General features: G+C 33.5%; 1 protein-coding gene across 3 annotated transcripts in view; it reads left to right on the forward strand.

The window, feature by feature from the left end:
- Positions 1-25162, forward strand: part of LOC141529080 (Krueppel-like factor 6) — a 166608-nt gene that overhangs the window by 44298 nt on the left and 97148 nt on the right. The window contains exon 1 of one of the 3 annotated variants that reach the window (XM_074245456.1): positions 22458-22479. The exons of the other annotated variants lie outside the window; for them this stretch is intronic. The gene's annotated coding sequence lies outside the window, so the exon portion shown is untranslated. Of the gene's footprint in view, positions 1-22457; positions 22480-25162 lie in introns of those variants that run through there. 3 annotated transcript variants of the gene reach the window in all.

The raw sequence follows: 25162 nt of genomic DNA on the forward strand, positions 1-25162 counted from the left end.
CAATGATATTTGATAATCATTATTACTAATTGACTATTAGCTTCAATTGATAATCAATATATTTTACTGCATAAATATTTGATTATTACTTCAATTACTCCCATCAAGAATCAATAAAATCCATCGATTAGTCCATTCAATTTTTGAATCGTAATTTAAACTTCAATGAGAATAAAATCTCAATTAAACATGACAGAAATAGTTAGTAAAGAATTTGTATGTAACCAAAAACTTCAGATAAAACTTTAAAGTCTAACTTTTTTACGTGCATTATACAGATACGGTTTTATTCTGACACCCGATTTAATGGTCAATAAAATCGTTTTTTAAGGGCGGTCAAAATTAGCCTGGTGCTGGTTATCCGATTGAGTGTAGAGATATTTTTACTTTTTAATTAAAACTAAAATACTTATATCAAACAGTTATAAATTTTTGACACAATCTAATTACAGAATCTTAAAATTAATTAGTTATAAGTTAGAACATTGACTATTTTTAAATTTTATTTACTAATTAAATTAACATCACAGTTTTTATTAGAGTTATTACACATAGAATTTTTTTTTTTTTAATTAAAAAACGACAAACAATTTTTACATTTATTTTGTAATATTAAGTGAGCATTTGTTAGAAATTATTTTTTTTTTCTGAATAGAAATTTCTTTCGGTCAAACAAAAGTTTTTTTTTAAATATTTATCGTTTGCGTAAATTTTGTCATCCAAATCGGAATCAAATTTTTTCATGCAATTAAAATTGTTTTTTTAGAAAACACAAAGCTCTAAAATTGAAAAAAAAAATTAAAAAAAAAAAACATTACTGTCCAGAATTGTGTAACATTTCAACCGCATAATGTAGCAACTAACAACACACTAAAATTGATAATTCATGTTGTTAAAACGGAAATCTCCCATATCATAATAACGATGCACTTGTAATAAAACTTTAGTAAATTACTAGAGACTGAAATGAATATCTTTTGTTGGGGAACATTAAGAAGGTTTAACAATGATCATGATAGTGACGATGACAACAACAAAAACAAAAAATCAAGTGTCACTGAAGAAAAGCCCTGAAAGGGTAAAAACGGCAGACCATACAGTAACCTTTGTACAGCGAGCACTAACTGTGAATCCGGTTGTTTGTATGCTCCGTCTGGCCCACCTCTTCCTGCCTCACTAAATTTCCTCGGTCTCGGTTTTTTGTTTTCTTTTTTGTTTAAAAACACGAGGAAAGGGGAGCGGGAGTAATGAAAAAGCTAATGCTGCGCTTTAGCCGCATTAAAAATCTGTTGAAGTGATTTCATTGGTATTCAGAGGCCGGTCCATTATGGGTCGAAGCCCGAATCCGGGTCAACATTCGAAACCAATCTAGTGAAGATGAAATATATTGTATGAGAGACGGTAGTTTCCCGAATTACCTAAATCGTAAATCTACAAACGTGCCAAGTGTACGGGCTGGGTATGTACTGCTACATACAGAAGTACCGGTACCAGAACAGTGTGCTTGAGAGTACTAAGAGCCACGCAGGCGAGTGGAAAAGATGAAGGAGGCTCGAGGATCAAGGATAAACCTTCGTATGCACCTAAATACCTCTAAATCCTACTTGACAAGGTCTAAATCTTTAAATTGTGTAACCGACTCCAACTCTAGCTTTAACTCTATTTCCGATTGTCTTCTTTGGATAAATATTGCTCTACAGATACATTATTTTATTTCGGGAACGTGGACATAAGTATATATGATGCACATGATCATATATAGACGCATATTATCACATATAAATCCGTACATTGATTTTTTTAATAGTATACAAAAAAAAAATATCTTGAATTTACACGAAAATAACAAAATGACACTGAATATCATCTCAGATGATACTCAGTGATATCTGTGGCGAAAAAAATTTTCAGATCGTAGCTAGTATAATCTAGATTATACTGGGTGATATCTGGATTATACTCATTGTAATCTGGATTATACTAGTTACTATCTGAAATTTTTTTTTATTCAGTATAATCTGGAATGATATTCAGTGTCATCTTGTTTTTTCCGTGTAGTAAATAATTTTGCAGAATTTAATTTTCTTCATTTGCGACATACATGCTATTCTGTTTGAGTTTATTTTGCCTAATCAAACCATTGTAGGATTTATCTTGACAATAAATAGAAACAAAACCGTATTTTCTCAAGCGCTCGAGTATTTTTGATTTATACTCCTTCTTTAATATCCTTCAGTTGTCGATACGAGACGCTCCGGTCGCTGAGACAGTCGGATAGGACATATTAGCAAACGGAAAATCCATTATCTATCATCTACTATCTATAACAACTGAGAATTATTACAGAGATTTACACGTCATTGCGCAGCATTGAATGTGTAGAGTAGACTGCCAGCAAATACGGTTCATTTCACAGAATTCATCGCTCGGGTTTAATATCGCAGTAAATGTGCCGCAAATACTTGATAATAAACTATATCTCTTAACTCAAACTCTGGTGTATTGATACGAGTTAAGTGTAATACTGATGTACTAAATGCTCTCATATCACGATGCCATTTGCTGTTCTTCGAAACGGCATTGAAAAATGAAACTTACCTCTTTATACATATATCTATTCGATGATAATGATAATAACAATAATAATAATAATAAGAGATATCGAAATTCTATTGTCTTGAGTACTAGCGCAAGTAAAGGATAAGTGTTAGTATGTCTGCGAGGATTTATGTGTATTTTACGATTTATCAATTTTCTTTCTGAATTCTTATCGGTAAAAATTCACATCAACATCATACTTTATCTGAAATTTTATTTTTACAAACTTTATGAAGTTACGTAACATAATTCAAGTAAAATTTTTTTTAATGAGTCTTCATTTACTGAGAAATTCAGTATCGTTTGGAATGTGCTTTTATCTAAGACACGTGGTATCACTTTAATAATATTAAGTCTAATAGCTTCATAAAATCCCAAAAATAAAAAAAATATTCATTACAATTTTAATTTTTTTTTATAATAAAAATTTTTATATTTTAGTAGTATTGAATAAAATAAAGAGTCATGTAAGATAACCTCCTTAAAAATGCTAAACAATTAATTTTTATTTTGTAACTTATTACGGAAAAATTAACTCTCTAGTAAGGAGAAGATTTAACGACCATGCGCCATCTGTTGGAGATTTTTTGAAATATATTTTATCAAAAAATAATAAACGCATATTTATAACTATATCAGAACATAAATTGACTTATCGAGGAATGTCAAGCCATATAAAGCCAGATATGCCCTAATTTAGAGCCTTATATGACTATAAACTTTACATAACATTATCCTGGCCTTTTTTTTTTTTTTTATATCTCGTATATCTTCTTTGAATTCAAAAAGAATAAGAGCCAGCGCGAACGAGTTTTCTAAATCGAGAAATTTACTTTGAAGGAAAAAAAAAAATAAAAGTATAAGCAAAAGCAGAAGGGTAGAGGAGAGATCGAATCTCAGTCCCCTGAGTGAGTAGAGCGTACGCATTCTATTCGATTAGAGGTTCCATGGAAATTCTCCGGTTGTTTATTTTCGGCTCAGATACATTTCTTATTTTATTTTATTTTATAAATTTTATCTTTTGGGTAAAAAGAGACAGAGAAAGAGAGAGAGGGAGATTGGTGTCTCTTTTGTGAGCCCATTGGCGCCGTTTGGCGCCCCTTGGCCTTTCCTCACGCAAATTATGTCCTTTACCTACCTTGTACCCCCCACAGCGAAAAGCGGAGTAGGACTGAGGGAACTAGAATGTACCAGGTGGCAATATCGTCGGAGGATCCTCGGAATCGTCGTCAAGAGGAATATTGTTACGGGTTATCCGTAACGCGGCGCATTAGCATAATATCTAAAGAGCTCCATAGGCGATGAGATCCTCCTCGCGGGCTCAGCTTTGTGTCAGAGACGTTAAACTTTACGTAGAAAAAGTTATCACGATGGTTATACGCTAATTTTACTTTTTTAATTTGTTCATTTCTTTTAAATTTTTTAATAAAATTACTTTTTTTTTTTTTTTTCCTGTAAAAAAAATCATCTGATAAAATTTTCTACTAAAAGTCTAAAATGTTCATAATTAAATTTCTAAAACAAAGTTATACCATTGAAGCTAATAAATTCCAAAAATGTATTAATTATTTAAATTAATAACTAAACTCAGAGCGCGCGAAATAACTAATTTATTCATACTGTGACAAATTACTGGAGATAGTTGGATCCGTGTGTAAAATTAAGGACTTAAAGTTGCGAATTAATGGCCTGGACTCGCACGTTCACATATTTGTTTACAACACAAGTAAATTACGTAGACATATATGTACATAAAATAGAAGATATAAATGTTTATATTAGATAGAGACATATATTTGTATATTTATACATAACAGGAAGTGCAGCCATAAACTTTATATTTTACCAGACTTTATTTGAGTGACCGTATGTGTCATCGCGGATATGCCGAGGGTAAACATTCAAGTGTATGACTTTTCAGAAATAACAAAAAAAAAAAGATATCGAATCACCGAGCTTCCATGTGACGCCGGTTCGTTTTAAATAATAACAACTGAACCCAACGTTGTGGAAAGATGTCGCTGACTTTTCTCGCTTATCAATCTCTTTTATTCACAATTTCATTTGCAATAATGATAATAATAATTATAATGATTTTATTTTTAATTTAAAACTTGGGTTTATAATTTTGAAAATTTAATTTCAATATTTCTCAATATTTTATTGAAATATTAAAGACATAAAAAAATTGATAATGATTTTTTTTTTAGAGCATAAAATTTTCTACAATAAAGTCTGATATAATGATTGATATTTTGAAGAAAAAGTTTTTTTTGAATCAAGTAATTTTTTTTTGTCAGTGCAGAATTTTATTTTTTAAATAAAAATTTGTGATTTTGAAATTTCACAAAATTTTTTGGAAATTTTTACGAAAATATTAAAATACTCTAAAATTCACAAGAATTTTTTTTTTATAGAGAATTTTTCTATAAAAAAGATCTTTTATGATTTTTTCGCTTTTTTTTTCGTTTTTTACCCCAAATTTGAACTTTTGATAGTAATTAAATTAATAATATTAATTTTTGAAACAATTAAAATAAAAAAAAAAAAAAAATTAGCTTTAGGCTTAAATTGATAACAAGAATAAAAATGACAATTGAATAAAATTGTTCACATTGATATCAGTATCTACGTATGTATGAAATGGTTTGTGGCTTGGTGCGATAAAATTCTGGCGTTAATCAGAATCTTGTTTCCACAAGAGAGACGCTTACTCGCCCGCGGGACTCGCTAACGAGGGGGCCGCCATTGTAACCATTTACACAATTACATACATTTCCGTTTCCCTCGGGGCTTTTTCTTTCCCACTAATACACCCAAATTGTCAACGTTTTACATCAATAACCCCCGCTTTTTAAAAATACACACACTACATCCCGTACTATACAATATGAAGGATAACTCTCCCCTACCCAACGATATAATGTAATTTTGTAATATTACAAACTTCGAGGGCTTTGTACTTGCATTCACGTGAAAAACGAGCTAATCTATAAATGGATCCTGTATTATACTGTATATTACAATAATATACTAATTTTGACTAATAATTACAAGTAAAATCAATTTAAATACATAAATAACATTTTAATTTATTTAAAATTAAAAATAATAATAATTTGTTGATAAATATTGTTTCAAAAAATTAGGTCGTGGTTTTAATTGTTGATGGTTGAAATTTATTATTCAAATATTACAATTCAATAATTATACAGAAAAAATAGCATTGCAAACAGTAATAAAAGCTATGTAAATCTCGATAAAGCTTAAGTACAATAATTAATAATTCTAACTTCTATTTTTATTATTCAGCACGTAAAAGATTATCGTTTGATACGTAAAAAAATATCAAGAAAGGTTACTAAATTTCTATAGTAAGTATTTAACATTTTAATGTAGCCAACGTCAACATTTACAAGGTAAAATAGTAAATTTTAACCGCCAACGATAAAAATAAAACTATAATTATTGACTTGGCGCTTTTAACTACTTGAAACGATAATTTTTAAAGAATGAGATTCGTTTTTTACTATAGCGACCGCTCTAAATCACTTTTTTTCAATATTAAATTATAAATGTTGACTTTTATACTTTTTAAAATTATGTTTTGTAATATTAAATGTTATGCCACCCCGGAATTGAATGTACTATTTGAAACACTAAAAAGAAACCAGAATCTGAGTGAATTTTACTATTCAGTTTTTTGTATGTAGCTTGAATCAAAGTTGAATTTCAATTCCTGAAAGTTTCTCCCTTTTTCTTGAATATTAAAAGCATTTCCTTTGCTGGAAAAAAAGCAAAATAAAAACCCAAGTGCCATTCTGAGAATCGCCAGTGAGTCAGCCTGTGTTTATCTGTGTATGAGTTCTGCGTGCGCTTGCGTGACGGGGTAGTTGAACGCAGCGATGGTGACGTCGAGTTTGGGTCCCGGGGGTGTAGGTGGTTACTCGGATAGAGAGACAGAGATACTAGATGATGCGAACAGAATAGAATAGAAGGAACGAAATGGAAAGCGGTTCGGCGGTTGAAGGTGGAAGGTAGAATGTAGAAGGTAGAAGGGAATGGCATTACACATACAATATTACAATGTACGGGCCAGGAAGGGCGCAGATAAGGTGTGGGAGACACACCGAGGGCCAAAGTGCGTGTGAGTTCTACTTGACGGTAGGGTATGTGTTGGTGTGATTGTGTGTGTGAGGGTGAGATTGACTGGAGCTGTATGTGATGTGTGGTTGTGGATGTGGAAGTAAGTGTCGGTGCGTGTACACGTGGTATTGATCGTTCTTTCTTTTCCATTCCATTCCTATCTGAACTCTGTACTATCCTGTGGAGTGCGTTAACGTTAACGTTAACGTTCACGTTACGTTGGCAGGTTCCAGGGGTGCCAACTGAACTCGATTTTGAGTTCAGACTTTATTTTTATAATACAACGGAAATTCTATCAAAAATAAATATTTTCATGTGTTTACATGTCTATAGTTGCATTAATATTTTTATATGTTCATGGGTTCATGTATCACCATATGTGATCATATGTGTTCATTTGATTATGTTTGACCATGAGGGTGTACCAAAATTTAACTTCCGTGATGGACCTTTTAAAATTGGAATTTTAAGTTCTTCTTTTAGCAAGAATTGTGTTTGGGTATTTCCAGACATATTTTTAACGTAAAAGATTTATTTGATTTTCAGAGAATTTTTTAACAAGAGTTTTGTTTGGACATTTCCACTGAAATTTCAAAATTTGGCCGGAAGTATCTAAACAAAGCGCTTGTAAAAATTTCTATGAAAATCAAATAAATCCCTTACACTCAAAATATCTCAGGAAATGTCCAAACACAATTCTAGTCAAAAGCGACTAGTCAAACAACTCAGAAAATCTAACGAAGTTATCTTCATATGGTTTAAGAACATGTTCATATGTTAATGTGTGACCACGAGTGATCATATGTCTTTTTCACATATAATCATGTATTGACATGTTCACAAATGTATTCGTATATTCACACAAAATCATGAGCGGTTGTATTTATTCATATAGATCCATTCATTCTTTCATCTGATCATATATAATCACATAAATGCATTATGTATCCATTTACATAACATATACGTGTTTATGCGTGATCATTCTTCCATAAGCAGCAACATATGATCACAAATGTCCACATCTACGTGATCATATGTGTAAATATGTTGTCATGTGGACGAATATGTACGGATAGATATTATATGTACTTGATATGATATGATATGAGATCTGACATGTATTCTCTCAGTCTCAGTCTCAGAACATATTCGGTATTTAGTATTTGTATTTTGTACTTGTATGTAGCTGAGTACGCGTTATGTATCTGAATTCCACCCCCGGCGCTCAGTAAATTGCGTATATGTGGAACAGAACTATAGTTCTATCCCACATATACGGTATATGAACATCGTTGCCGACTCGAACATACACATATTCACTAAAAGTCACTTCGCTAGATATGAAAATTTTCATTACTTTGTATTACAAGCCCGTTATTTTTGTTTTATTTTATTTATTACAGTTTACAGGTACAGTGTGTAGACACAGCAAACTCTTACTAATTGAAATTGTCAAAGTTTCCATGTACAGCTCTAATTTTTATTTATCAGAGAGTAATATATTTTTATTTTTTGTGCTGGATCCATTACCATGAAATTGATCATTATTATGGCGATTAAGTTTTATAAAAATGATTGATAAATTTCATTTAAGCTCAGAATTTAATCCAATTAAACAAAAAATGACTGACACTCAATACACCTGTATTGTATCAATGTTAACAATGTAATTCGATATCAGCCAGTTGTAATTCGCGTTGTTTCACAGTTTTTAATGAATGTATCATCGAAATTCAATACATATTTGGGAATCGTTAAATTTTCCGCAGTTATACAAAAATTTATTCTAAAATTTGTAATTAAGCTGACTATTGACTGGAATTCCAGTATCGGAGTTTTTTATCTCCACGAAAATCATGAAAATTGACGCATTATGTATATTTTTTTTTTTTTTTTTTTTTCGCACCAGCAATTTATATGAATCGTGAGGAAATGCATGTAGGTTGTGTATAGTGTGGTGAGCAATTGCTGTGAAAAAAGTACCCTTGCGTGTTCGCAAAAATGAGTCGAAGGGAGTCGAGTGAAAGCAACTTCGACGTAGTATACTTATAATGTAATATAATATAGCTGCGACATACGAATATAACTTCTTCTATGTACGCGTTATCATATAGTATAGTATATTGTGGTATTATTAAGGAAATAGGGAAAAAAATGACGCAGCACTGCGAGTATATGTGCACAAAATAAAATTGTTCCCGATATTTGTTCTTAGAAATTAAAAATGAAAATTTATTGCAATTATTACTGAAATAAAAATTACAATTCATAAAATCAAACTTTCGTTAAAAATTTAAAAAATTCAAAAATTTTTTACATTTGTTAAAAAATCGAATAATTTTTTGTGAAAAAAAAATTATTTTAAAATTCTTTCCACTCTTGTGTCTTCACTATTAATTGTAATAAAACTTCCTCTGTCCAATGTGAAGTCCAAAAAAAAAAAAATGTCTGCATTTAGACGATGTAGTATCGAGTAAATTCATGTATATTACAACACACATATATACGGAGGAAACTAAAAAATAAAACCATACATTCATTAATTGCAACGATCCCTTGGGGTGATTTACCTGACGGCAAGTACTCCCTTTGTGCGAGTCTATTTCTCGTGATGAATGAAAATCACATGCACCCTCGGTATCACCGTCTTTTTCCGCACATATACTCCTATCTATCTCTCTATATTTCTCTCTCTTGCACACACAAACCGAGCATTGAAACAAATGGATTCGTCGATGGACTGCAAATGTGTTTGGACTGTTAGACTCTTGAATGATCGAACAACTACCGGCCGATTTGCGGGCAGAAATGCACCAAAACGTTTTCCAGCATGTTCATGGTGATAATAATATTATTGTAGATGTATTTGCGGATTAGTAGAAAATTCGAGTGCAGTGTCGAACAACTGTATATTAGAGATTACTATCATGATTATGATGATGATTATGATTATGATCGTACTTGCCATCAAAATCAACATCAGCATCACGTTTTCCTTGTACGTTTCGATTATAGTATTGCGGCTTTTGTGGAAATTAATTTGGGATGTTCGTGCACCTGGAAAACCTTCATTCGTTAACCGAGACCGAGAGCTACAAACCTGACTATTCTATTGTATTTAACAGCAGTTCCTGGGGCTTACCGTTTGAGGGATTATGTGACTTTGAATTTAACCGCAACGTGTCACGTTATGAATTCGCTTTTCAAAATCTAAGAATTTTTTTATACTAAAATTTTGATTAAAAATTGAGTCTCAAATATTAAAAATATAGAATTCTATAAACTTAGTCCAAAAAAAAAACTTTCTACTGTTTTTTCTCCATTTCAGAAAATTAAACTCCACCTCTTTTCATTCTACTGTAAATAATACTTTATTAATACCAGCAATGATTAGTTCACTCCAGCAGTGCGTGTGTTAACAATAAAGTCTACTATCGAATTAAATTCGTTTTATTTAGATTTTTTGTTACTTCAAAGAATGAAACCGAGGAAGCGAAAATTTGCTGCAGGCTATTTTGCTGCACGCTACCCTTTGCATGTGAGTTTATAGTAAAACGCACACACTTACACCCTTATGCTTTAACACACACACACACACACACACACACACACACACACACACACACACACACACACATGAATACATTGATGTTCATTAAATCCCCCGTTTATAAGTCGGCAAGTCTGGGGAAAGCACCTAATGATACAGAGGGCGATTAAAAGGTACTGAGCGCGTCATTTGGTTTCATCCGTTCAAATATTCATAACTTTTCATTCGCAGCTCCTTATTACTGGTATGTATCATACGTGTACTTCTTTAAATACTACACACAGACATCATGAATTCCTCATTCCTTATGAACCCACCAGCAATGTGCTCTTTGATCTAATTATAGCCCAGAAACCCCTCAAGATCATCCGCTGCATTGTTTTCCGCAAACTTCGATAAACTAACAAGCATTTATCTAAAAAGCTCTTCCTCATCATCCATTACCAACCATATTATCATCAATTCCTCCAAATTTACTGAAGAATCATTAACATTTCCATTCTTTTTTACAAGACTGAAAGACTACTTTCATTTCGGGTGAAATTCAATAAAGTTAGAGTATTTCCACCTACACATAAACGTATATGCTTCGCATACTCACACACCTAAGCGAGTAGACTTTTGAATTGGGTTTTAAAATATAGCGAATGCCATTAGGGACTCAAATAACATAGCTTACAATAAAATCCTCCATAATACTGTCGTAAGTAGGTACTGACACCCGTTTATATCCACACTCACTTGGAAAACAACGTATGGAGGGATAACATGTGTGCGAGCACCATCACATCCCCATCAACATCAACATCAACAGTATCAAGCACAGCAGCCAATATAACCCAAGTATTGCAATAATATCTGTCCAGACTGAGCGGACTGCTTAGATCCGCTATATTCCGAGGTCAAGCTTGTCTGCACAATGCTATCTTGCTATGAATTTAACATTTGCAAACTATTGTTCAAGTCTTGCCACTACCAACTGTTTGCTTCTATTCTAGATCTAAATTTGGTTCTAGTTATAGTTGCTCGACCTATTCTGGATGATGATGATGATTTCAGGCTTAGATCTTGAAGACACTGAAGGGGTTTGAACAGCCAACAAGCTTAAGAAGGCTTTGGAGAGCAAAATTTCTTCACCAAAAAGCCGAATGTATCTTTAAAATTTGGCAATAACTTTGCAATTGAAGCAACGGTCGAAGAATTGAAGATAATTTCGAGCTTGTGATATATAAATGGATGACAATGATGATTTTGATATTCGATCTCTAAGATATTGAAGGGGCTTGCTCAGTCAACATGGTAGAAACTTCCAAAGAGCGAAATTTGATCACTAAGAAGCTAGATGTGCAGAAACACATATGATGCAAAAGCATGATCTAAAATAAGTGCACAGAAAAGGACATAAGCTCCGTCTTTATTCCTTTAAAATGCCATTGCTTGACGCTGATGTTCTCTTTTCTGGGTGGGTATAGTGTTTTCGTAGCGTTTAGTGCCATTGTTAGATTCTGGTCGTTGATGTTAGTCTTGGTTATCGCGGCAGAGAGAATACGAAGATGGGTATATTCGCTGATTTTACGCTTAAACTGCTGATACTTTTTCGCTTGATCTGCATAAACGATCTCTGATGTCTGATCTAGATCCCAGATCGGGCTACTGTTGCGACGGATCTATATTAGACACTGTTATAGGGGTATGAAGAATAATTGCGATAGTCGGTTGAATTGTCTTTCTGAAATTGACGTTTAAACTCCAGAGAAACTAGAGGCAATAACGATTTCAGTTTAGTTGATAAAAATAGAGCAATAGGATTACACTTTTTAGTTTAAGGAATTGCTAAGATTATTTTACGGGTTCTTTCATGAGAAAAAAAAAGTGTCCAAATGAGGTATAAATTTGGTTTTATTGGGATATATATTTTCTTATTGATTTCTGTTAAATCTTCGACGAAAATTCTGATTATTTACACTCGATAATCTTGATAAAGTCATTGAAATTTTCTCATTTCCAATCAAATTGTTCAGGAAAGATAATATCGGAGAATTACTGTAATTGGTTATGATAATTATAATTTCAATAGTACAACGTGCTGATGGAGTAACTGTAATTTTTGTAGCAATTGTAAATGTAATACATGATACTATTTCTGATAATGATAAATATCATGCTTGTGGTTAGTAGCATAGTAATTACTCTTCAAGCAACTGATTTTATCACTGGAATATTTGTTGTGAATATAACAATTATGTGTTGCGCTTATGCTTAGATTTTTTTTGTGATAATATTTTAATTCATAAAAATGTGATAAATAGTATAATAACGAAATAGTTGTTATCGTTATTGTTGTTATCAAGTTGTGAAAAGTGATAATTAATTTCTATCTTATCGCCTAACACTTTGAAAATTCCACTCATTTACGTTCTTTAAGATCAAGAAATTCTTTGAAGTAATAAAAGAAAAAAAAAGTAGTAAGCCATTAGAAGCAGTTTATTTTTTTATCATAAAAATTGATCAATAAAATTTTTTTTTTATTAATTCAACGATCATTTTTATCGAAACTTCTATTTTAAGAAATTATTAATTTTATTATCCTCAGTAATTTCAGCCGAAGTTAATTTTTTTATTATTATTACTATTTTCCATGGCCCATAAGTACTAAATAATATGTTTGTAATATACAACCTATATTAACGGTCATTATTCAAAATATGAATATTTACTGACGACTTTTCCCAGAGGCTTCACTTCCGCGCTTTTATTAATCATTAAAATTTGCAATATTTATGCCAGAGAGCTTGAACGAGTCCATTAAAAATAGATACACTGGGACGGTAATTTTGAATGTCCATTGTAACCAATTATAAATAAAATTCACAATACAATTAGTTATTTAAAAAAAAAAAAAAAAAAAAAAAAAAAAAAACTTTTCTCACGGTTATTGTATTATACGATGTATTATATTAATACTGTTTGGGCTTTAATAAATCCTGAAATTATTTAAAAAAGTAAAAGTATTATCAAAAAAAAAAAAAAATACAAAAAAAAACCACTTTTTGAAAATGAGAAAAATTGGAATTTTCAAAGATGTTTTGTTCATGTATAATATATAATTTCAAAAAAAAACTCGGTTTTCGAAAATCAGCGTAAAAATATTAACTTTTTGATTTTTTCAAAAAATCATTAATTTTCTGAGCGGAAAGTTAAAAAAAGTTTGTTAGCAGTTATTTGTTATTAATATTTAATTCATATAGACGAGATTACATGATATAAAAATGCATATCGTGTATGTGTATCTAGCAGAGCTTTTTAGCAAAACAGAACCCGATACACGGCGGATTTCTCTCACATACTGTATATTATATGTAGTGTATTCTATCTACTTTCTCTATTCGGTCCTCGTACGCTAAATTAATTATAAGAGCTATCATTTATTTTCATTTCCCTCTATACTAATGAATGTGAACATCCCCTCTGATGTTTTGCTGCTAAAATTTTATACGAACGTATGGGATAACATTAAAAACAGTAACACTTCATAAAAACGAATTTATAAAATAATCTATTATTTTAAAAGTAAGTTCTGAGCTTATTGCTAATGGAATTTCGCGAAATTAAATAACAAACTGTGTCTACACCTTCAGGATGATAATTTTTTTTATTTAATTACTATTTTTAATTTTAGGTACTCTGATAATAATTTCAGAGCTTAATGCGTTTCATTAGTATAAAAGTTACGATAAATACAGCCATTAAATTTTTGATGATCCGGAATTATCAATTAAATATTTAATTTTTGATGGTAAAAATTTGAAAATCAATTGTGAAAAAAATATTGGAGATACAAACAAATCATAAAAGACTTTTTTTAAAGGAAATTTAATCCTTTGTAAGAAAAATTCTTCAATTTTTTCATTTCTTGCATTACTTAGTCAGAATTTCATTTTTAAAGTCATATTTACAAACCTTTAAAATTTTTCAGATTTCTAAAATTTAAAATTCAAAAACTAAAATTTTATTTTAAAGATTGAAGACAGGTAAAAAAAAACAATAAGAATTTGTTTTAACAAAGATTCAATTTTCTAGAAAAAAAAAAATTACCTGTCACTTTTTCCGCATCTCTCATCCTTTACCCAGAATTCAAACTTTTCTAAAATTCAACCTCAAAAATTTAAAGCGCGTAAAAAATAGTGTTTTTCTCGATGAGGGTAATTGCTTCAGCAGATAGCTAGATGTATACACGAATGTATGTAAGAAAGGTTGGTTAAGTTAAGCATAAGTCTTGTAGCTCGGAAAAGAGTGTTGGAGATAAACAGACGGAGAAAGCCAGAAGAAGAGTTATGGGCCACACTGGTAGAGAAGGTTTTTGCCGAGTTTCGCGAAGATGAAGCCGTCGTGTAATTACTGGGCTCGTTAGGCGAACGAGCTACGGCAACGGCTACGTGAACGTGAATGTGAACGGGAGCTACCAGCCTACACGCCAGTGTCAGTGGGACTCGTATTTAATTAGTGTTATCGTCGTGCGTACATACCAGAGTCTCTGAGCTTAATTTAAGACCCTCTCCTCTTCTCTTCTCCTATTATATTCCTGTTATTATTATTATAATTATTATTATCATTATCATTGTGCTTGTTGTTTGTTATTATTTCAAGCCACTGTCTCTTTCACTCCACACGCAGCGGTATGGGCATTATTTTTATCAACATTTGTAACCCTCGTTGAATTACGCGTGTTGCAATTCAAACGGTCTCGCATTTCATACAATATATTATATACATAAACACAAAGATACCCATACGTTTTTAACCGCGTGCTGGGCATTTTTTAGGTAAATTCCTTTTACAAGATAATAACACCCATACAGATATGTAATTACGCTTACGTAATTGTATCTTCTGACCATAACACGCTAACTTTTATTTTTCAATATTTTTTTCTTTCACTTATTCCCGGCTTCTTTCTGCATTCATTTATTATTTTACATTTTTTTCTGTCCACATAAATTCACCGAATTTTTTTATTATTTCACACTATACATCATAAAATTAAAATTTTAACCCTGAGAAATTTTATTCAAAAATTACACAATGAAAGTTAGAAATTTATTGAAATCACTTCGTTACATACTATGTGGATCATTACATTTAAAAGTGTCGGTCAAACTCGTCCGACGTTCACATCAAAGAAATCTAATGAGAATTTATCAACTATTTACTTACATGACATTCTAAATAATTCAATGAAATTTCACAATCTTAGCTCATAATTTCAAAATTTGATTGGCGTTTACAAACAACTAGTCATCTAACAGAATACAACTTTTATTTATCTTGATTATCTGTGAAAATATCCTAATATGACTTATTAGGCATGTATATAGTTTTTCGATCGAATTTAGTTTTGAAAATTTCCAACAGGTGGCGCATGATCGCGAAATTTTCTCGCTACAAGAAAGTTAAGTTTGAGATATTTAGTTTTAAAAAAAAAAATTTTTTTTAAATTTTTCTAGAGAGCTTATCTGGTCCTAATTTTTGGTCTAATCAATGACTTTATCAAAATCTTACATCCAAGAACAACAATAGAGTAATTACCAGTAATTATTCTTTACATCATAAAAAAAATTTAAGCTCAAAAAAATTATTCTAGCTTTCTAATTATTGAATACGTTTTTTGCTATTTGTCGTGAGCTTCTCGTTGTATAATTGATGATGCTCTCACACGTCGTTATACATGAGTACATAATGCAAAGGCACGTGCACTGAGAGTATTTGAGTTAGCAGTACTAGTCTATTTACACACATACACTCACACCCACATATATGTTATTATTCTAGCCTACTGTATCCGTGAGGATACGTGAGGACCGAAACTAACACATGCTGTCACTTTGTAGCAATAATGGAGAAGAAAGGTTGAACCTTTTGATCTCCGTGCTCATGCATGACGTCATCGCCGTATGTGCCGCATAAACCCGCCTTTTTTTATTTATTTAACTCTCATCCTATTTAAACAAAACCAAACTCTCCTCATATCAGCTCTCTGTCCGTCCAGATCCACATCACATGCTCACATACTATTGCAGAAGTGGTTGGGGCTTTTTTGGCCCATCGTCTATCGAAATTCCAGGCGGCGGACGGGTCTAATATTCTAATACATAACACAACAGCAGCGGCGCTCACGTTTATAGTTAGTTATTGGGATAGTGTGTTCAATACATATGTGTTGGGAGGGCAGGATCCAGCGCGTTCCACTTACTGAGAACCGGTTCAGTTAAACTCTGGTCTGGTAGGAGCCCTATCACCCTATCGGTCCATTTGTTGCCGTTCTCCTCTTCGTAACTGCTTCGCTTCTATTCGTTTACCTTTTTTTACTCACCACTCGAACTCAATACAGTTTCATTAATCATTTTTTAGCTATCCGACAATGACTGTGGATAAATTTCATGTTAGGTAATCATTTATTTCTGGAATTGGCACACCACACTCTGAGTAGTTGACTCCGAGTAGACCGTATTATCGTAAAAAATAAAAAAAAAAATGCCACAATTCGTATATATTATCGTTGTTGATTGATAATTCGCTTAGGATGTCAAGTGGAATTATTGCTGATAGATAAATAACTGAAGAAGATATCTATCATAAATAAAGTATCTGAAAGAAATATGTTGTTGCTGCTAGAATTTGATCTTTGTAGAAATATCAAACTGAGGAAAATTTACTTACCCAAGTTAAAAAAAATTAACTTGAATGAACTTAACTGCTATACCAAAACAATTAATTCAAACTCATCCAAGTTCATTTTTTTTTACTCGGGTTATCAATAATTGATCATCATTTTCAACAAAATATATTATAGTGAATTTTTTTCTCCTGGTTTGAAGTGTTGAGTTTTAATTAAGTCAGGAAATTCAAGAACAGAATCAAAGGAATAAAAGTTATAGACCCAGTCATAAAATAATTGTACTTAATCATTTTGAAGCAAACAAATGTTATAGGTATTTTTTAAAACAAATTCCTTGTAGTACAACGTCGATAGATTTTTCGATTTACAAAATTCAAGCTTTACAACACTGTCATTCGATCCTCGGTACTTTATTTTCACGTGTACATATGAGCTCATGGTGTAGTTGCTTTAAAGCACTAGTGTATTGTATAGAGTAACTGAAATAGCTCGCGTGTATCGTGACACCCACGGTAATCACCGGGATGTCATTCGTTTTTGCGATCTTATCAGCTCGGTTATCAGCCGTGCGATTTATCGTTGTCGGTGTAGTGTTATATACAATGTACTATGTATATAAATATACAATGTGTGCACATCTACTGGTGCAAAACTAAAGAATTGTTGAAAGAGAGAAATAAAACATTAACGCTGTTCGCCGCTAACACATCCTTGACATCATTCACATATTCATATAACACGAGTTTCCACAAAACTTCACACGCTAATTAATTTATGTTGTTTTATGTTTCAGGTGAGCAACTTTGAAGATCCAGATCTGGCCCTGGCTCCAAATACGACCAAAATTGTCTCCATGGTTGATGTTGAACTATTTGAGTATAATTTATACAATTTATGTAACATTTATATCCACGGTAACTAAACTGGCAGTGCGTCCCAGAAAGTTTTCGACTGGTTAAATTTTCGATGCCCAGTTACCCACGATTCGTTATTCGGTTGTGAACAGTTTCCAGCTAAACGGATGAGTCATTGTGACATATATCTCCTCGCAGCCTCCCTCAGCGCTTCTTTGGATATTTCTTAAAGCTAGACTTAAGAAGACTTATCGCGCGTTACCCGAGGATTACTGTAGCGATCTGAAACTTTTTAGTTGGCTGTTCACTTTTTGCCCCTTTTTCATCACCTCTTTTCCTTTTGCTGCGTTCTATGGCGCCGAGAGAACCGACGAAGTTAAATATCCCAGTCACCGCATTCATGCTCGTACCTATGTTCAAAACGCTGGAAATTGTTCTATTCTATAAATACCAGTTACTATACTTTAGCCGAATTCTTTTACCGTGAAAAAATTTTTCGATGTGGTCGATTTACAAGGGTGAATATGTATGACCATATCAAGCTATGTTTGGTAAAAAAAAAAAAAAAAAAATTATATATCATAATTTCGCCAAAAATTGACAATTTAGTTTAAACTTGAATATCCTGTAAAAAAGTAAATTTATCGACAAATCATAAGAGACCTTTTTTGTAGAGCGTTCAATTTTTTACAAAAAATATGTATCTTACTTTCCGGTACGTTGTTTGTAGGACGTGATATAAAATTTCAAAGTTTAAAAATATTTTTTTAAAGATAGTTTTAAAATTTTCCGACAGGTAGCGCATGGTAGCTAAATCTTCTCCCTACTAGAGAGTTAAGTTCAAGGTATTTAGTTCTAAAATAATATAATTTTTATTAATCACCTTGGAAATCAGCAAATGATGAACAAATTTTCTAGATAGTGCATGAAAATAATTAAATATGATGAAAATTTCTCATATGAATTCAAATATGACCATAAATGACCAGATTAATCTATATCACGCCTAGTATAATCTAGTATAATAATTAACCATGTTAGAAAATTTTATTACGGATGAAGAAAGTGCTCTTCCTCTGGACCATATTAATACTTAAACGATATGTAAATAACGGCAGTAAAAACAAAAAATGTCCGAGTGTTTAGTTGCTAAATAGCATGAGTAGCTCGAGGCTATTGAAGTGACACAGTTTCTAAACAGAAATCAGCTAGCAGACACAGAGACACCGAGTGAAAGCTGGTTGTAGAGGTCGTAGGCCTCTTGTCATACAATGTCTGCGTTTCTTCCTTATGACTCGGTGTTTAATTTACACATTGTTGTCTCACTCATGTATTATACAACATCTATGGAGGCTAAATTAACAACGCTGGCAAATAATTTTATTTTTAACGGGCTGCTTTTTATAATTCAAAACTTGGGGTCCTGAATAATTAACTTCTCAGTTAACTTCTCCAGACCGTTATTAACGCACAACAAATTTCAAAGATACAACTGGCGATAAAACTGTTCCGAGTTCCAAGTAACTAAAATGTCATCAGAGGATTGATCGATCGTGTGATAGGATTTAACAAGTAAAAGGATTCGAGGTAATCTAAAGGAACAGCAAAATTAACCAATAAAAAGGCTCCAAGATGTGTGGTATTGTTTATCGACAGGAGCAGAAACGGAAGCAGGAGCAAGAGGTGCAGAAGAGATTGATTTTAAAGCCCTGAAGAAATAAAGGAAGAAATGCCGTTGGGGATGAAATGAAAAAAATAAATAAAAGGTCCGAGTATTAACTTGCTTTCTTCTCTCTTGGTCTGTTTTTATCGGTTTCATTTCATCCCTCTTGCTCTGGAATTGAACAATGAACGGAGTCGATTTACGAGCAAACGGATTAGTGACGACGCAATTCGAAAGAAGTGAGCTTATATCCACGTCACTTAATGCTCTTATGCTTCTACTCGATACATGCTGCCCGTGTACATGACCAGCTACACCATTTACGGCAACATGTGTTACAATAAATATTATATTTTGTTTTATTGAGCTATTTTTCTTCAAACCGTTTAACGAGCTAAATTTATAATACGGTTTTTATCGTCACACGATACCTTTTTTTTTTTTTTGTTTCACACCCTTTACACATTACTTAATGTGTAATTAACCAGATGCTTTATGATTTTGAAGGAAATACTAGTCGAAAATGCTAGATGGTATTTTTTGCAAAAAATTCTTCGTTGAATTTTAGAAATTTGTATGTTTTGATAATTATTTAGAAAAATGAATTTTGTTTTCCTCGAAATAATTAAATACGATTAATTTTATTCTAGATTGTTTTACGACCTGGGCCCATAACCTGTTAGAAGATTTAGAGTATCAGTAGTTTTCATTGTAATTTGATCATTTCTAATTTATTATTACGTCCAAAAAAGATACTTGATTAAAAACGAAATTATTCTGTAAAGAATCAGGAAAATAATTTTTTAGTCAAAAAATTTTTCAACTCGATTTAAAGAATTTAAGTTCTTCAAAATATTATTTTCAGTTCAAAAAAATTTTTTTTCAATTAAATCAATTTTTTTATCTACGACATTTTCTTTATGAGATCCAATAAAATTCGGCATATCAAGCCATATATCTGACTTAATATGACTCGATTCCAATATATGAAAATTCTTCTCCGAGTTGTAACAGTGATAAATATTGTACATTGTACATACATGCTTTTGCACAGGAATACTTAATACATATCGCCACATAATATTATGACTAAGGGCAGAAAGTTTATGGATACCCATTGATAATACTTGACACAATCCAATTGGTAAGTTGTGTAGCCTCTATATTATCTAAAAATACATGCAAGCATACATGTATGCGGGTGTATAGAATGCATCAGGGTTATGATCCTCGGTTATACTCACATGTACCGAGCTATTTATATTCATATATACACCGCACTATAAAGTTATATACCTGTTCTAAGAAATACTATACCATGGAGCTATAGTACAGCATAGTGCATGGAGTACAGAGTGCTGTATACAACATTATACATTGTCATTAACCCCGCAGATATTGCACTGAGCAGCAGCACCCTGCACCCTCAGAGCAGAAAGGGGACAGCAGGTTGTATATACACTTATTCGATCGGCTCGGAAAAACTTCAAGAAGACGATTTATTTTCACATTATCAACTCACATCGTACATCCTCATCTTTGAATTTATGTATATAGCTCTGACATTTGCACTTATAACTTTAGCGTCTAAAAGTTCGTGTAGTTCATAGTTCACAAACTTTCAGTTCCTATTTTAAATGCTGTTCTTTTTCTGTGTCAACAATTGATTCCCCATCTACAATCTGTATTTTAGTATTTTCATACTGGAGCCTGATTCTAAATTTAGTTAAAAGATATTCTACTTGCCAATAAGGAGTGACATTTTTGATGTTCCAAAAAAATTTTTTGATTTCCTTCAAGGCATCAAAATTCTCAATATATATTCAAAAAAGCATAAAATATTCTATACCCCAGAATACATTTATCCAATATCCATAATTTATAAAAATCAAGCTTCCGATGGCGCCCGAAGATGAAATATATCCTCAGGACTCTTCCTTTCTACCTTATATTACATCACAAATCCTGATATGATACGGATACGCATAAACGTAGAGAGTAGTAGTAAGTGTAGGCGGAAAATAGATTCGCTCAAACCAAATTTATGTCGGACATCTCAGTCTAGTCTCAGATTTATCATCTTGTCTGTCTGATTATGGAACTCGAGTATCAATACAGCTTCTCCAATCGAATGTAAGCTCTATGCTTTGTACATCTACCGGCTCACCACCCTCAGCTAGTGCATCTCACTGGTATCCTCAATACTCTACTTATACAGCTATTACTACGATCCTCAATTCTCCATCCTCTATCTCTCATCCCTTTTCGTCTTCCAAGCGGTATTGGTGATCGAATCTCCGATATGTTCTATCAATCACTCGGCTACTTCCTGACACCTCCCTCTCATTTCGTGCCAACCTTGGAAGCTAGAGCATCGGCAGGCTCTTGTATCATACGTGATCTTGGTTAAATATCGTTGACCATCTCTATATGAATGACAATTGCAACAATCTAATCAAATCAAACAAAATCGAATCAATTCAATTCATCCAATCCTGGAAGCAGATCCCCTGATTAAAATAACTGGAATTAGTGTGGAAGATCAATTTTTATTTAACCCAGAGTACATAAATTCAGAAGGAATATAATTTATCTGTATGAAGTAGAGTAGTGCGGTGGCTAAAGCACCAAAAGTAGAAGCAGGAGCTAAATATAAAGCACCAGGAGCAGGAGCATGACCAGGAGCAGACTTATACTTAAGAGCGAGAGGAGAAAAAGCAACAACAGCTAGATGTGGCGTTGGAGCGATAGATAAAGGGATATATTCTCAGTTTCAGCTCGGCAGCCATGATTTACGTCCCAGAGGGGTCTCAGGACACGGTTACAATGGGAGAATAATGAAGGCTCAGACGGGTCCAGCCGCAGGATAGGAGCTGTCCGGTCTCGGGAGGCCCGGCTTAGCAAATTAGAAGGAGAATGGACGAGAGCGTGGACACGTAAACGTGGGTTACTTCTCTGTACCTATGTCCTGTATGCAGCCTTCGTCCTGGTGAGCAACATATAGGGCTTCTTTGCTACTCTCTGCGATTACCCAGCGGGTGTTTGAGATGAAATAGTTTGTAGGTTGCTGGGGTGGAGGTTCGAGGTTGTGGGTTGTTAGAAAATAGGATGGAGGATGGGAGACGGGGGATGGAAGATGGAAGATGAGAAGAGAAACAAGGGGCTGTGTATTGTGACCGTTCAAAATAACCGCTAGCGAGTGTTGAGTGCTGGGTATGTTGGGCTATTGTGCACGGCGAGTGCTTACTATGCGCGACGCTTGCCCACCAATTCTACCTTCCTGTGTTTGTGATGCTTTATTTGGAAGGTACAAGTTTGCAAAGAGAGAAAAAAAGCCGGGAATGTTCGGTGAGTCTAAATTTCAATCTCTTGATATGGTCAATTATGAAATCAAAACGTATTGAAAATTTTACATGGACGTATGGGCAATTAAGAAGCACATAAATTCAGGATTTAAGTTCATACCAAAAGCCCTGAATGCTGTGAGTTATGTTCCGTCGTTTTGTTGCGAAACAATGTCATAGGTGTATACGAAACTTTTGGTGAATGTGACGCAAATTCGGTAAAACGTGATAAGCTTGTACTTGGAAGTTTAAATGCTCGTTTGACTTAGGGTTAGGTAGCGTTTAAACTCTATTTGAATGTACCGGTGTCGCTGGATGAAGTCTGCATGTGAATTACAGAATGTTTACATGATTTAGTGTTGTTGGGTGTGCAATCCGAGAACAAGGCTTGGATCCGGTGAACTAAGGTGTGCGTGAAGTGCAGTCCAATATTAGTGAGCGAGAACTACTCAGGAACCAAGACTCCTTCCGAGAAACTGCCTGAAGAAAGATAGATGGGTAGGTACAATGTGTCGTACATGGAGTTTCCATTTTGGTAGGGCCCAGTTAGTCTGATGGCGAAGCTTGGAAGCGTTTACACCCAGCGCCAGCGGTAGGAAGTGTCGTGACTGGAAGTTTACCTAACTGATTTAGTCTCTTTGTCAAATGGAAAAGGCAAATGCCTCTTGTGTGTAACTCTGGCTCTTGTCTCTCTTTATTAAAGTTACCAAGTTGGAGTTGGAGGTTGTTTCGCATCGCGAAAGGAGACCAGACTTGGTACTTGGTCTCTATGGAAACCCCAGCCCGGTACTAACACTAACTGGGGAAACGTGAGCCAAGTGTCTCCGGATACGACACGGAAAAATATTAAAAGCCAACAAAGTATATATCAACTAGACGTTAATGTACCGAGGGCTTATAGGTCCTATGCTGGTTACTTGGTCCTACCTAGACTGGGCTTTGTTGATCGTGTATAGGAGTCTAAGGGCTAAGGTGGGTTGTACCCGAAGGGCATGGTCACCCGATTAAGCTGGTAATCCGTAATGGATCTATATCAACGTTAATGGATGCAAGGGAGCAATTTTCGCCGGATTATACCTTCATGTAGATTTAGATTTGGTAGATCTGGATGTATATTCATCATTACATCACCAAGGTATACTTTTATACCTTGAACAGAACTGGCTGATTCTCGCATTACCATTGCTAATTGGATCTTCATCTCTATCGATTGAAAAAACGTCAGACTCGTTATGTTGCTTCAACTTGCGAAAGCAACGACTCGATAAAATAGGCTTTCAACGAATCGGTGAATGGAACAGCAGCTGTAAGAGCATCAGTTAGTGATTCTTGTCTTTCTTAAGGTGAATATCGTGGACCGTAAGAATTACTCTTATCCTCCCTTTTCTTGTCTCTCGTCTCTTGTCTCTTATCCAGAAATATAGGGGTAAAAAACAGAGGAAACCTTGCATCACCGTATTCGGAGGAAGAGCAATCGAGCGACTAGTATGCGAGAGCACTCTTGACGAGCGATGCTGGCTGCTGAAAGCGAAGGGGATGGGAACCATTGTATGCCCATTTTCTTCGTCTTACTCTTCAGTCTTGCCTCTGGAGTCTGCTGTCTCTCGGCACTAAAACTACCATACCGTCGTACCATACAAACCTGATGTGATGACCGTCTGCTGGCTGGTTGTTGAGCGAAACGGAAAAAAATTTCCATCGATTTACTCAATTGAATTGTAAAGCAATTGAGCTTAGACCTTGCCATTACCATTATCGTTATCATTATCATTACTAGCATCATTGGATAGAGCTTAGATTATGGACTACTTTGTTTGGATACTAAGCGACTGTGTTCATCATTCATAGAAGTTGCTCCGTGTTGATGGAAGTTTGGATTTAAGATAGATGACTTGTATAATACTAATATATAATACTAACAATCAATAGAGTTCATGCTAAGAGAATCGCCAAGAAATTCTACTTTAGATTACATGGATGGACTGCTCAGTGTATGTTAAACCAGCCACCAGATTGTACCCAACCGACTAAAACTTTAAATATGACGAAAACTTTGTGGATTAGGTGCACGTGCTTTGCGTGCGTGCGCATATTTTATAGACACTTGTTTGTCCAGAATATATGCTCTAGTTATATAATGGAAGAAGGTAGGTGTTAAAACGACGATAGGGTCCAAACCATCATCGCTTAAGTCCTTGATCCTTACTCAACTCTCGTCCGAAAATTTATATATATATTTCAACTGGTCAATGTCATCTTAATGGTTTTGGGATCCATGGAAATGGAATAAATTTATTTTTGATGAAATATTCGTGCTGAGAGAAAGAA

This window comes from Cotesia typhae, unplaced genomic scaffold, assembly GCF_013202065.1.
Source record: "Cotesia typhae breed Kobodo isofemale line unplaced genomic scaffold, CoteBio_Ctyphae contig_44, whole genome shotgun sequence".
Lineage (NCBI taxonomy): Eukaryota > Metazoa > Arthropoda > Insecta > Hymenoptera > Braconidae > Cotesia > Cotesia typhae.